Consider the following 15,210-nt stretch of genomic DNA (forward strand, 5'->3'; position numbering starts at 1 on the left):
ATATTTTAATTTTATTAAATTTGTATACCATTTGGAAGGTTTTTTTTTATTCTCTACTTTTTTATTCTTTATTATTTTTGTGTTCACCATCTTTACAGGTCCTCCGTTATTTATTTTTCACCACCGAACCAGCGAACGATTTTTTAGGGGGAAGAGGTAAGTTGGTTCATTTAAGAAAAGCCCCTCGCCCCAACAATAATAACATAACAGTTAAATAAGATAAGAATTATGAAACTTGAGTAGCCACTTATCGAACGAACTGTATTCAGCGACGACAGCCTAAAGAAAGGACTTGAACACATCGGACGTATCCCTACCATCCTCCATATTCCCTCCATCGCTCCAACCCCCACCACAAAGTGTTATTGGCAGAAGACCGGAGTTAGTACAAAAAATTGATTACCGTATTAAAAAAACATTTAGTATTTTTGCTGTTAGCTTTGGTTCGATACCACCTAGAAACACTAAGGTTCAAGTAACTTTCGTAGTTAAAGAAATGATTTAATTATTAACAATAAATCAAGTGAAATATGATAATTAGATATTTTTATCACTCCTGAGAAGATTAAATAAATATTTTTCACGACTTAAACCATTTCGTCGAAAATGAGTCATCTTGATAAAGGTTTCATATTTCAGAAACTATTATACGAACAGGCGTCTATTAGTAACCAATATATAGGTCTTTAAATTCACATTAAAGCGTTTTTTTATAATATTTTTTTTTTAAGAGGCTTCTATTAAATTGTTAAATCTATTTGCACCGGTCATTCTCCGAAATAAACTATAAATTACCTATTTTTATCTTATCTTAAAGGAAATGTGTTATATTTGAAAAAAAGTTACTTATCACAACTGGGAAATACATTTTCGGTAACTCTGACTTTTGGAATTTATGAAAAACAATTCCTCAGGAAGTATTAGACGGACAAATTTCTCCCAGCACTCAAATCAAAGTTAGTTTAATGTGCAATAGTTTATTACACGTATCTTTGAAGGGGTTGTAGTTTACATTATAATATACTTGCTAAAATAAATTGATTTGGATAAAAATTTCATCCTTTATTGAGAAATCAAGAAATCACGATTTTATGACTGAATTTTATTAGATATCAAATTCAGTCATAAAATGGTGGTTTCTCGTTTTCCAAAAAACCATAAGCTGTTTTTTCCAAAACAGTACCTCAATTAATCGTACAGAGTCCAATAAGAACAGAAATTTTACCGAAATCACTCTACTTCAAAAGGTGCATTATGTTTTTCACCCTACTCCTTTGTTCATTTTTCGTTCTCATTCGTATATCTTGGAAGGAGTTGTTTTTTCAAAAATAAATTGTTGAATTTAAGTTGTTTGGACAAACTTTTTAATTTGTGAAAAAGTATATCTCAAGAACAATAGGACGTGCATTTGTCTGTCCGCACTCAAATTAAAGATATTTTAATGCACTATAAAGTAGTTTATAGTACGCAAAAATAAACTATCATAAATGCACATGCCCCCCCCCCTAAATGAAGATAACAAGAAAAACCTAGAGAATGTGGAACGATTCTGGAAAATGATGAAAAATGAGATGATAAAAATCCACCAAAACCATGTAAAAATCCTCTTTGGTGATTTCAACGCGCAAATAGGGAAAGAAAAGATACAAGAATATAGTTGGGAGTATCCAGCACACAAATGGAGCAACAGGAATAGAGAAAGACTGGCACAGCTATGTAAAATCTCCGACTTAAAGCTCATCTCTACACATTACAAGGCAAAAGCCAGTAAGGAAAAGACCTGGGTTTGTCCTAACTACACCCTAGGGGAGTACCAGTTGGAAACCTCCAAGAAAAATTACAAAGGGGTCCAAAACAACAGAGTGAAAAGAGCATTTAATGTGACATCAGACCACTTTCCTGCACAAACTAAGATGTATTTTACACCTGCTAGGAAGACTACCAGAACTCAACCTAAGAAAAAATTAATATGAGTGGACAGAGGAGTTCTAGTAAAAGAAAAGGGACAGGAATTTAAATTTAAAAGGAGTTGCAAGAGAGCTGGCACCACAGAACCTCCACAAGATAAAAGTATGGGGGAACATAGCATGCGAAAATGCTATTTGGGAAATGAGAAATTGGTGATAGAGAAAAAAGTACATAAAATAAAATTAAGAAAAAAAGTACATAAAATAAAAATAAGAAAAAAGTACATTAAATAATGAGAACATCAAGAAGAAAAATCAAGAGGAACGAAACTAGATTTACCCCTTAAATGGCATTCAAGGAAATTAAGAAAAAAAAGTACATAAAATAATGAGAACATCAAGAAGAAAATTCAAGAGGAACTACATAAAATAAAATTAAGAAAAAAAGTACATAAAATAATGAGAACATCAAGAAGAAAATTCAGGAGGAAGTTCATAAAATAAAATTAAGAAAAAAGTATATAAAATAATGAGAACATCAAGAAGAGAATTCAAGAGGAACGAAACTAGACTTAGCCCTTACAAGGCATTCATTTTCGAATTACAGGGTACAACCCCCAGGACTGGTAATGCAGATCCTAAACTGTGAAAAACCTAATGAGAAATTGGTGATAGAGAAAAACACCCCATTAAACATAGATTCAGACCCGCCGGATGAAGAAGAAATAGAGGAGTTATAAAATCACTTAAAAATAATAAGGCCTCTGGTGAAGACGGCGTCCTGGCAGTTGTGAAAGTTGACGAGTGACGACTTCAGGAAGAAATTCATGGAAATGCTTCTGGACGTTTGGGAGAAAGAAGAAATACCACAAGAATGGAAAACCGCCTTAAAACATCCTTTACATAAAAAGGGGTACAAAACCAATGTTAATAAATATAGAGGAATTTCACTACTATCGGTTACATATAAGATCTTCTCTAAAGTCCTGCTGAATAGACTGGAATTACAAATAGATCATAAAATAGGAGAGTACCAAGAAAAGGAAAGTCCTGTTAGGAGCAAATGCTAAGACTTAAAGTGCTCATAAAATACTACACTACCAGAAGGAAAAATATTTAAATATTTCCTTTGCGGACTTTAAAAAGGCCTAAGATTCTGTGGATAGGGAAATCCTACTAGAAATCCTGAAAGAGTATGGAGTAGACCAGAAAAACATAAATCTGTTGAAACTGACTCTGACAGATATAAAATCTAAATTAAAATTTCAGGCTCTTATAAGCAAACCTTTTCAGATAAAAACAGGGCTAAGACAAGGCGATATCTTGTCTCCAATACTTTTCAACATAGTCCTGGATAAAATCATGGAGGAATTCTGGAAAAAAATAACTCAGGAGTCATAGCAGGGAACAAAAAAAAACGTATAATTAAGTGAGTTGCTGACGATCTCGCACTGTAGGCAGAATCAGAGGAAGAGGCTATTAGTCAAATAAATACCCTACAAATAATAGCAGAAAAAGCAGGACTACAAATATCATATGAAAAAACAGAGCTTGAAGTAAATTTCAAGAAAAAAATAGTAAACACTGAATATGGAAAAATAAATGTGACCAGAAAATTTAAGAACGTGAGGGAAATAATTTGTCTGAATGGTTCTGAGAGAGAGAGCATCCGAGAGAAGAACACCAAATTAGAAAATTGAAACTTTCAAACAGCTAAAATTTACAATAAGAAGAACCTCTCCTCCAATGCAAAGTTGAGGCATTAACGTTGTGATGAGGCCTGTGATTTTATACGGGGTGGAGACCACATGCTTACCCAACTTGGAAAAGCTGCTAAGGAAAGAAAAAAATCTTAAGAAAAATCTATGGGCCAAGGAAAACACAATCTTACAGGCTAAGATCTAACGAAGAGATCTACAAAAAAATCAAAGATCTGGAAACCGAGATGAGAATCAGAAGGCTGATGTTCTCTGGGCCCATAAAGAGGGAGAAGCAGGAAAGATTGAATAAGATCTTTAAAAAACTTTTTAGCTACAAAAACATGGGAGGATACACAAGGCAAATGAGAGAGGAATTAAAGAGTTTTAAAATTTCAGATACCGACTGTTTAGATAAGAGGTACATATAGGAAAATATTGAAAAATCTCACCAATATTGGAAGAGGAAAAAAAAATGGGTACGAAGTGGTCCGAAGAAAGAAAAGAAAGGCAGTCGAGGATCATGAAACTGCGATGGGAAGAAAGAAAATCAAGACTCCCAAAGAAGCCTAACCATTCATATTGACGTGGTCCTTAGTGGCTGATACGGGATAAAAAAAAAATAGTTTATAAGGTTTGTCTTCGTAGAGGAAGTAGTTTCGATGATATTTGCATTATCAATATGAATTTTGCAAACGAAATTCTATTCGAACCGCTAGAAATGTTGTTATAAAATGTTTTAAACATTTTAAAAACATGTATCTCGGGAATATAACCTGTAAGTAAACAGCACTGTTAGGGGTCATATTTTAGTAAAATTAATCTATTTTCAATGATATTCCATTTAGTTTTCTAGTGTTGTAGTTGGTTTAGAAGATATAGCGTTCTAAATGAAAATTTATTTATTTTTAACTTTTGTTTTTATGAAACACGGGCCATTTTTTATTCTCCCTAACTAGACTTGGCAGACTCATAAATTTTGACTAGTAATTATACACAGTTTTCGGTTACTTTTTTTCTTATTTATTTAAATTTTTAAAATATTATAAATATTTGGCGGCCGTTCTTTAAGTAAAAAATAATTAATTTTTCATTTGGAGCTACATATCTTTGAAACTACCAACAGTAGAAAACCTAAGAGAATATTATTTAAAGTAGAGTAAATTTGCTAAAATATTAGCCCTGATAGAGCTATTTACGTTCAATAATTCCTGAGATATAGCTTTTTAAAAAGTCACATTTCATAAAAAAAAAACTGAAAAATTAGTAGTAAGTGAATTTATTTTGAGAAACCTATATCTCAAAAACCATTTCACATACATTTATTTATTAGCACTAAAATTAAAGGCAGTTTAATACACTATAAAGTAATTCATGACGTTAATCTTTATAGGAGTGGTATTTTTTATGATATTTGCAAAAATAAATTCATTTATAGTTGTCTGGAAGTAATGCCAGAAGCTTGGAATAAGTCCATAAAACCGGCAAAAGTGGCGAATGGAAAAACATCTCCACCTGTATAAGAAAACAGCCGGAGATAAAGGAATTGGAAAGTACTGAGCTCCTTTGGGTACGTACACGAGAATAGAGAGTTCTTGAGAGCAGTCAATAGGAATAGAAAACCTTTTGAAACAAAATCCACCTACTGCCTGAATGAGGACGGAAACATAGTGGATATACTCTCAGAGTGGAAGAGCCTTCTCTTTGATTTAGCTCTTGAAAAGGCCATTAGAGAATGTGGAATTCAAATGGGAGGAACAATATTCAGCAGAACAAGACAGCTTCTTGCTTATGCTGATGACATTTACATTGCCGAACGCTCTTTATAAGCTGTCTTTGATGGATTTATGAAATTGGCTGAAGCAGCAAGAAAAATGGGGCTTGAAGTAAAAGCAGAAAAGACCAAATACATGGTCACAGAGGAAATTCCCTGGCCGGTGAAGAAATCGGGACTGAAGAATGTACATTTGGAAAAGTCTCCGAGTTTGTGTATCTTGGATCACCCGTAACCCAAGATAATGTTGTGGGCTCTGGAATTAAACGAAGAGTCCTTTGTGCCAACCGCTGTTATTATAGCCTCGGTCCCTATTTTAGGAGCCGTGCCTTGTCTAAGGACACCAAAATCTATCTGTATAAAATAATTATTCGGCCAATTCTTCTGTATGGTTCGGAAACGTGGACTATCTCCAAGGAAGGTAAGCACAAATTAATGGTCTTGGAGAGGAAGATTCGTCGTAAAATATTTGGACATGGAGACGTTGTCCAGTTTGTCAGGCTCAGTAGATTGAGCTGAGCCAGAAATCTTGCTCGGATGGCGGAGAGTGATCTGCCAAGGAAAATAGTGACCGAGGTACTTCATGGAACAAGACACAGAGGAAGACCTCGCCTTCGATGGAGTGATGGGAGTGAGGAACTGGATGGCGGCCGCACGAGATCTTAATGATTGGTGGAGGCTGATGCAGGAGGCCAGGACTCGACATCCAGCAGTAGTGCCAATAATAATAATAATATCTTGAGAACTATTGAACGTAAATATCTCTATTAGGGCTTATATTTCAGTAAATTTACTCTACTTTAAATGATCTCTTATATTTTCTAGTACTGGTTCTAGTTTTAAAGATATTTAGCTCCGAGTGAACCATTAGTTTTGTTAACTTTCTGAAACAGTCGCCATTTTTTATTCCCCCTACCTATACTTGGCTAATTCATCAAATTTGACTAGTAATTTTGCATAGTCTTCATGAAAGTAATCACAAATTGAGGTGAAAAACTTTTTTTCACCTAGCTCTTGTACAATTTGCATCACTGTGAAGTAAGCCATCGATATGTTACAATTAAATTTTAAGAATATTATGTATATAAATAAAATATAGAATTATAAATTACCTTCTTATAAATAAATAAATTTGTTCTAATACTTGCACGTAAATATTTATTTTAGAAGTAAATTCTCTAACTAGTGGACCCCTCACGGCAACGGACAACTCTGTTCATTTCAAAGAGATTTCACCGTATTATTTTTCGTTATTGTTTTATTGCATATAAATGTTCATTCCATAAATTGGCTTTCGTTAAAGCAAATAAATAAGTCTATGGGAAATTAAACAAGTACACTATTCCCACACCAGAATATATTGTTTAAACTAGAAGGAAAATTATTAAACACGAATTGTTTTCTCATTGAATATAATTCAGTTCATTGTATACACGTGCTGTCGGCATAAGACAAAAAAATTCGGTCTATGAGAAATTCCAGAAAAGCAATTATCCCACAACAGAACACACTGTTTATTGTATTCCCTCTGAAAGGTCCCCACGGTAGTACAGTACTAGATTGTATATTTCGAGGTCATTCCTATAATTAAAGTAAACATTCTTAGCTTAGTATTTTTCCCCTTTATTTTAATCAGCAATACGAAGCATAAAAGGCCAAATTAAAAATATTAAGAATATGATTCTGTACATGCAAAGTAAAGAATACTTCATCCATTTTTGTCAAGATAGTGCTATTACATATTTTATAAAACTGTTTTTGCTTTAACTTAAGGGGCGCACTTACTAACCTTCTCACCTTACAAACTAAAGTGGATACAACAAAAACACAGGATAAAAAAAATACTTTTTATCAAATGTCCAATATTGTAAGATAAGAAGCAGAGATCAGCCAATGCGGGGCAGAGAGAACCATAGCCCTACCCTCCAATAGTACAGTGGCCCAAGAGGAGTACAAAGGCAGTTATTTATCCTAATTTTTGATAACTTATTGAAAACTATGTTTAATTAATAGTCTAAATTGATGAGTCTGTGAAGTGTAGGTAGGGAGAATAAAAACTAGCGACTATTTCAAAACTCTTTTTTAACGTTTTAAAATAATAAGTAAGTAATATAATATAATAATAAGTTATTTATATTAAAGATATATTGTGCTTGTTAGATATATATTGAAAGTAGTCTAATAAAGCAAATAGTTTTAGTTAAATTTAGGATACGAGACTGACAATATATATATAATTAAAAAAAATATTATGGGCCAAGAAAACCTATGATGATTTATCTCATAGAAGATACACCTGTAAATAATTTTAAAATTTAATTTCTATCACAGTACTAAAGTTCTTATATTATTTACTATACAAGTATCAACAATCTGCACACGCGAGATTAACGTAATATCACTATAATCGTGTTATATAGAATTCTGGAAGCAGTGACAAAATCTAATCTTAGTCTAATAAACTAGTAATTTAAGCATGTAATTAACAAATAGGTACCCATAATTTTAGTATTATAAACCAATGTACATAATATAAATACAGCTAAAAAACAAAAAAAAAAAACTGGCTAAAACGTCGTATTGGAATAAATAATTTAAACATATCAGTTTCTATAAGTTTTAGTGAAACAAATAAATATATGTAATTTAAATTCAGATATTTACTATTTTTTAAACTTTGGCCTTGTTTGTAGACTACACATAATGTCTTACAGAAAACATTCTTAAGAAATTTAAAATTTTATAATTATAAATCAACAATTCAGATTCATTTATTTCTTATTTTAAAAAAATAACTCTTCTTCCAAAAACGCGATATTGGAATAAATAAATAAAAATTATTTATTATACACACTTTAGAAATTAACCTGTCAATAAAATTTAAAATTTAATTATTATAAGTCAACGTATATAATTCAAATTCAATTATTTATTATTAAAAAAAAAACCGTTATTTCTAAAACACGATATTAGATAAATAATTTAAAATTATTTATTTCTGTCTTAAAAAGGTTAAATAATCATTTTTAAGTTAGTTTAGACTAAAAATAATGTCTTACAGAAAACATTCTTAAGAAATTTCTGTGTTAAAAAAATTGAAATTTAGTATTATAAATCAATGTACATAATCTAAACTCAGCTGTTTAAATTTATTTTTAAATTACTCATATTCCTAAAACGCAATGTTGGAATAAATAATTTAAAAGTTTTCATTTGTGGACTGAAAAGATAAAATAATATGTTGAACATTTTAAATTCAATACTATTAGGTACTGTAAATAATTTAAATTCAGTTATTTATGACTTTAAAAAAAATTGTAACACTTATTACTAAAACACCATATTGGTATATATAATTTTAAATTATACATTACTAACCTGAAAAGACAAAATAATACTTCATATGTTAAGGTAGGCCAATATAAATATAAAAGATGCATAGAAAATATTCTTAAGAAATTGGCATGTCAATAAAATTATAAATTAATGTATACAATTTAAATTCAATTGTTTAATATTTTTAAAAAATAAGCCTTGTTTCTAAAACACCATATTGGAATAAATAATATAAAATTATTCATTTTTGGACTGAAAAGGTTAAATAATAAATTGAAAATTAATGTAGACTAAAAATGAAAATAAAATGTTTTAAAAAACATTCTTAAGAAGTTTAAAATTAAATAAAAAGAAAGAAGTATCTTAGTAATATTGTATACTAGCATTTCCTGATTAAAAATAATATCAACTTTAATTATTTTCAGTTAGAAAAAACATTTTATTATAAATAATTAATCATTTCTGACTCACTGTTTGAAGTGAAGGAGCCTCAAGTGCTGTGAGCAGGATTACAGACAAGAAACTCAGCAGCTTTGGAACACGATATGCTGAAAATTAATAAAAATACTTGTAAATTGAGTAGTTTATGGGAGTTTTACACTAGTTTAAACTCAAGAGATATAATAAAAAAAAAGTATACATTTAAACAATAAGTGACTTGTATGTTTGTTCTAAAAGGTATTTATTCTATTATGAGGTCGAAATGACTCCATTTTTTATTTTAAGGTAATATTTAAACAAAATAAAAATAAGTAAGTTTATGATTATTCATCAAATTAGAATTAAGCTTATCTGATATTAATCGCCCAATCATTTTTATCTAATTATTTTTTCCTTGGTCAATAATATAACCCCTCCCTCACATAATAATATAACATGCCATTTTCGGCCACCCGCAAGGATCCAATTTTTGTACAATATTATTCAATTTATTCATAAACGACTAAAAAAAGTATTACAATCCTACAGAATAAATTGATACTCTATAAAGCACTACGAAAGCCAATCATAATATATACCTGTACTACATAGAGACTTACCAATTTAACTAACTTACAAAAAAACACAAATATTTCAAAATAAATTCCACAAAATTGTTAAAAACAACTATTCATATCCCCCGGAAATAAGAGGAAAAATGAAGGTGGCTTGATCTGGGGAAGAACATTGCCAGACTGTAGTGCCTGTGATGATGATGATTCATATTGCTAAATAATAACTAAGATACTTTCAGAACTGAATGTTGACACCGTAGATGATTACATGCACAAATTGGCTCATAATTTCTTTCAATGTTACTATTTAAACCCTTTAAAAACCAAACCAAGAAATGATAAAAAAAACAACAACCCGCATAAATAAACATAAGGGAACTAACCATATATAGAGGTGAAAATAATGGCGATCCATTTTTTAACGAAATTCACTAACGATGTGTATTTAATTTTGTTTCAAAAGAGTTTTGGTTTTTTTTTTTTTCTGTTTATTTCTTACTAAATATGAAACATAGCTAGAATAATGAGCAAAGAAAAATTAATTTTATAAGAGCGTACCGCGAAGAAATATAATATTAATGATATAAAAACATTTATACAAAAAAATATATTTTTTTTTAGATAAGCTATAATTATTTATGGTTCTTCCGTGCCAGGTTGAAAACACGAACTAACAAATGAATACATAAAAAAAAGATAACATAATTCAGTAATCCAATAATTGAACTAAATATATTATATTGTACATATAATATTATAGTTTATAAGTATAAAGTATTAATTTTAGACTGAAAAGATAAAATAATTCTTTGAAGATTAATGCACACAAAAATAAAAATGTATTATAGATTATATATATACTTACAGAAAATAATCTTAAGAAATTATTATATTAAAAATAATTTTAATTTATATCATTTTAATTATTATTAAATGAAATGAAAAAAGGTATCTCAGTAATATCATATACTAGCATTGCCTAATTAAAAATAATATCAACTGTGATAATTTTCAACTGGAAAAAACATATTATAATAAATAATAAATCATGTTTGACTCACTATTTTAAGTGAAGGAACCTGAAGTGCTGTGAGAAGGATTCAACCTCAGCATCTCAGCGGCTTTTGAACATGGCAGGCTGAAAATTAACAACAATACTTGTTAATTGAGGTCACTTAAAATGAATAATTAAACATAGGAAAGTGAAAAGATAAGCTCCAATTATTTATTATCTTCCTTGAACACACGAACAAACAAATAGAGTTAGATAAGACAGGAATTTTGAGAATTGAGTAGGTACATACCGAACGAACTGTAACAAATCACGGCCGACTTAAGAAAGACCCACTAAACGTCAGACATATCCCCTCGATATCATCGCACCCTCCCCACCACACTCTACGGCATCACAATTAAGTTGCTTATAAGGAAAAAATTAAAACTATATTTCCCCAACCCCTCTAAATAAATAAATTTATTATTTCTTAACCAAATATCTTACTAAATTCAAATATATTTAATACAAATAAAACTTACCCAAATGCACAAAGTGAGCGGTGTTGAAGCAAATTGAATTTAAGATTATAATTAGTGAGTCAACAAATCTGGAGTCATAAAATATGTAGAGATAAGCTCTAATTATTATTCATCTAATAAGAGATAAGCTAATCTGATATTAACACCCAACCATTTTTATCAAATAGATCCTTCAGTCAATAATATAACCTCATCAAGGTTATAATATAACACACCATTGTTGGTCACTCCCAAGGATTTAGTATAAGTACAATATTATTGAATTTATTCATAAATGAATACCAGAAAATCAAAAATGTAAATGTTAAACAGCCCTGTTTCCCGATAGTACAGTGTTATCCCTCTTCTTATCGAATTGACACAATTTCTAATCGACTAAAAGTTGCTTTCAAACATATTTTAATAAAAAATCAAAACTATTCACTAGAAATAAATTGATACTCCATAAAGCACTACGAAGGCCTATCATAGCCTTAGCCTTCCTTATAATAATAATAATTAAACTAAATAGTGTAGAGCATATTGTGTGTGTATAAATATTATATTTCAGTACATAATACATATTATAAAATAATAAAATACGATAGAAAATGAATTATGAACAATGAGTAGGTACTTGCCGAACAGCCTGTATCCAATGACAGCCGACTAAAGAAAGACAGACCCACTAAACGTCAGACATATCCCCTCCACACTATCGCCCCCTCCCCACCACACTCTACGGCAAAGCACCACAGTGAATTTTCTTATATAAGGATAAAATTGAAGCTATGTCTATATTTTTTTTAAATCAATAGGTTTATTATTTTTTAAACAAGAACAAATCGTTAACATTATTGTTTTAATTTAATTATGGTGATAACAATTTTAATTATCTAGCTATACTTATATATAAAACTTTCCCAAACGCACAAAGTGAGCAGTGTTAAAAATTTAATCCAATTAAGTAAAATTAGTAAGTCGACATATCTGGGCCCATAAAATATCTAGGATAAGCTCTAATTATTTATGGTTCATACTTGAACACAAGAACAAACAAATTAATACATAAAAATGGATAACATAATCCAATAATCCAATGAGGTATGATCAAAGTTTTTTGAATGATTAAACTAAATAGTAATATAGAATATTGTATATAATATTAAAGTTTATTCTGTAATATATAATATTATATAATACAGTATATACTACATACTGTAAAACGGTTTAATTTCTTATTAGCCCAGTATTCTCAATATATACCGATACATATATTATTGTAGCATTAACTGTATTATTACCGTATATATTCTAGTATATAATATATAATAACATAGTATAGTTAAATAAGATAAGAATTATGAAAATGATCAGGCACTTACCGAGCGAACTGTATCCAGCGAAGACTGACTAGAGAAAGAACTTGAAGACGTCGGACGTATCCCCACCATCCTCCACATCCCCTCCATCGCTCCAGCCCCACCACAACCTATGAAAAAGACCATTGGCATATGAATTGGCTGAAGATGGCTGAAGTTAGTGCAAAACATTGATTACAGCATTAAAGAGAAAATTTAGTATTTTTGCTGTTAGCTTTGATTCGTAGTAAAGACACTATAGTTTAAGTAACTTAAACTATTGCCTGGTTAAAGAACCTTTACCAAGCATCTATATCCGACATGAATGGGCTACGGGTATCTATCTAAATTACGAATAGTTTTTAGAAAACTGAGGCCTGTCTTAGGCTGGGCGAAATTTTTATTCAATAATTTGTTACTTTCAGTTCCGTCTAAAAATTTGAATATAAGGGTTTTTGAAGCAATTATCACCATGGGCGAACCCAGAGGAGGGATGAAAAGGTCAGCTGCCCCTTAGAAGTGAAAAAATGATTTAGACTCATTCAAGATAATTCAACAGGCCCATAGAACTAGATATTAAAAAATATAATCAAAACTGAAGTCAGAACTTATTTTAGATTTTATTTGTGTTATATACAATTAATATTGATATAATTTGTTAGGTTTTATAATAATTTTTTGTAAATACAACGTTTTAGTGTTTAATGCAGTCAGCTCAGTAGATATGCATTTTATTAGGGATATAACTTAATCCTTAACTATTACTAATTTAACTAAACATTAATTATTATCAATAAAGTAAGTGAAATATGACAATTATTAGATATTTTTATTACTCCTGATGAGATTAAATAAATATTTTTACACGAATTAAAAATTATCTTTCGTCGAAAATGAGTCATCTTGATGAGTTTAATATTTCAGAAACTATTAGACGATCAGGCGTCTAATAGTAATCTAAAGGAAGGTTTTTAAATTCACATCAATATTTTTAAAATGATATTTTCTTTTAAAAAAAGAGATTACCACGGCACCTACCAACATTTTTTTTTAAATTAATTTATTTATTGTTATTTACAATTGTATACACATATATACAACTAGTAAATTTGTTGTAGGTGGCATAGTGACATGATACAAACATGTGGCGAATCTACCCACTGATAGAACTCCAATAATATTTCTAGAGGAGAAGATCTCGAGGCCATCTTCTTTTCAGACGCCTAGGAGGATTATTAGGTAATGAATGAGAAGCCAGGTTAGAAACAAGTGGATTTGGATGGTTGAAAAGTTTATTATGGAAGGAACGGTATCTGGTTCTGGCCAAATCGGGAACATATGGAACATTGAGGACCTGATGGATGACTTGATTTGTGACAAAGGATCATTCAGGATTTTATGAAGGATTTTGGACTGTAAGGATTGGATTCTAGAGGAATTTGATCCTACCAAAATAAAATCATAAAATGGTGATTTCTCGTTTTTCAAAAACTAAATGCTGTTTCTCCAAAAACAGTATCACAATTAAACGCCAAGGGCACAATAAGGACTGCAATTTTACCATTTAAATTTTTAATTTGCCAAGTATATGTAGTGGAAATAAGAAAAGGCAGCTGTTCAAAACGTTAAAACAAATTAACTTTTCATCCGGAGCTCTATATCTTTAAAACTACCAACAACACTAGAAAACATAAGAGAACAAAGTTCCAATTTTAGTATATGTACCTCCGAAGCGTGTAGAATTTCATCAATTACTGGCGGTCCCACCAAATGAAAAAACTCCCAACCATGGTTAGGCAGGAGGACTCCAATGGGAGTTGGCCGAAAAAACAAAGAAAAGAAAAAAAAGAGAACACCATTTACAGTAGAATCAATTTCCTAAAATATGAGCCCTAATAGAATAATTTACGTTAAATAAATCCCGAGATACAATATTTTTAAATGATACATTACATAAATAAATTTCTAGTGGTTTGAACAAATTGAACAAACATCTCATTTGCAAAAGACTACTACCCCTACGAAGGGAGAGGAGGGGATTCAGTCATCTTAATTTTGTATTGCTTTAGGTAAAAACTATGTACAGTTACTAGTCAAAATTGATAAGTCTGCCAAGGGAGTATCTATAGTTAGGGAGAATGAAAAATGGGCCTGTTTCAAAATTTTCATTCGGATATCTTCATATCTTTAAATTCACCAACAACACTAGAAAACCTAGTCGAACATCATTTGAAATAGAGTAAATTCGCTAAAATAAGAGCCCTAACAGATCCATTTAGGTTCAATAGTTATAGATAGATTTTTAGTTTTTTAAAAAGCAACATTTCTAAAAAATCTGCTGAAAGATTATTAGTTAGTTAACTTATTTTGAGAAATCTATATCTCAGGAACTATGTGACGTATAGATGTCTATTAGCACTCAAATTAAAGCTATTTTAATGCACTACGATGTAGTTTATGACCTTTACCTTTGTAGGAATAGTATTTTTCATGATATTTGCTAAAATAAATTTATTTATATTTGTTCGGAAAATAAGTTTGAGTTTTGAAAAACGTTATATCATAAAACTATAGAACGTACAGATGTCTGTCAGCACTCAAATTAAATATAAAATAGTCTATAAA

The 15,210-nt window shown here is 30.2% G+C and overlaps 2 long non-coding RNA genes across 2 annotated transcripts in view; both read right to left on the reverse strand.

Annotated features, from left to right (window-relative positions):
- LOC106692073 (uncharacterized) overlaps positions 1 to 9,262 on the reverse strand; it is a 32,209-nt gene extending 22,947 nt beyond the window's left edge. The window contains exon 1 of the long non-coding RNA XR_001344907.2: positions 9,186 to 9,262. This is a non-coding gene — a long non-coding RNA (uncharacterized lncRNA). The remainder of the gene's footprint in view (positions 1 to 9,185) is intronic.
- A 1,508-nt stretch (positions 9,263 to 10,770) lies between these two features.
- LOC136795774 (uncharacterized) overlaps positions 10,771 to 15,210 on the reverse strand; it is a 27,640-nt gene continuing 23,200 nt past the window's right edge. Inside the window, exons 4-5 of the long non-coding RNA XR_010843442.1 lie at positions 12,610 to 12,716; positions 10,771 to 10,847 (exon numbers count right to left, since the gene is read on the reverse strand). This is a non-coding gene — a long non-coding RNA (uncharacterized lncRNA). The remainder of the gene's footprint in view (positions 10,848 to 12,609; positions 12,717 to 15,210) is intronic.

This window comes from Halyomorpha halys, unplaced genomic scaffold (genome assembly GCF_000696795.3).
Source record: "Halyomorpha halys isolate HHAL.00 unplaced genomic scaffold, Hhal_1.1 Scaffold53.1, whole genome shotgun sequence".
Classification (NCBI taxonomy): Eukaryota; Metazoa; Arthropoda; class Insecta; order Hemiptera; family Pentatomidae; genus Halyomorpha; species Halyomorpha halys.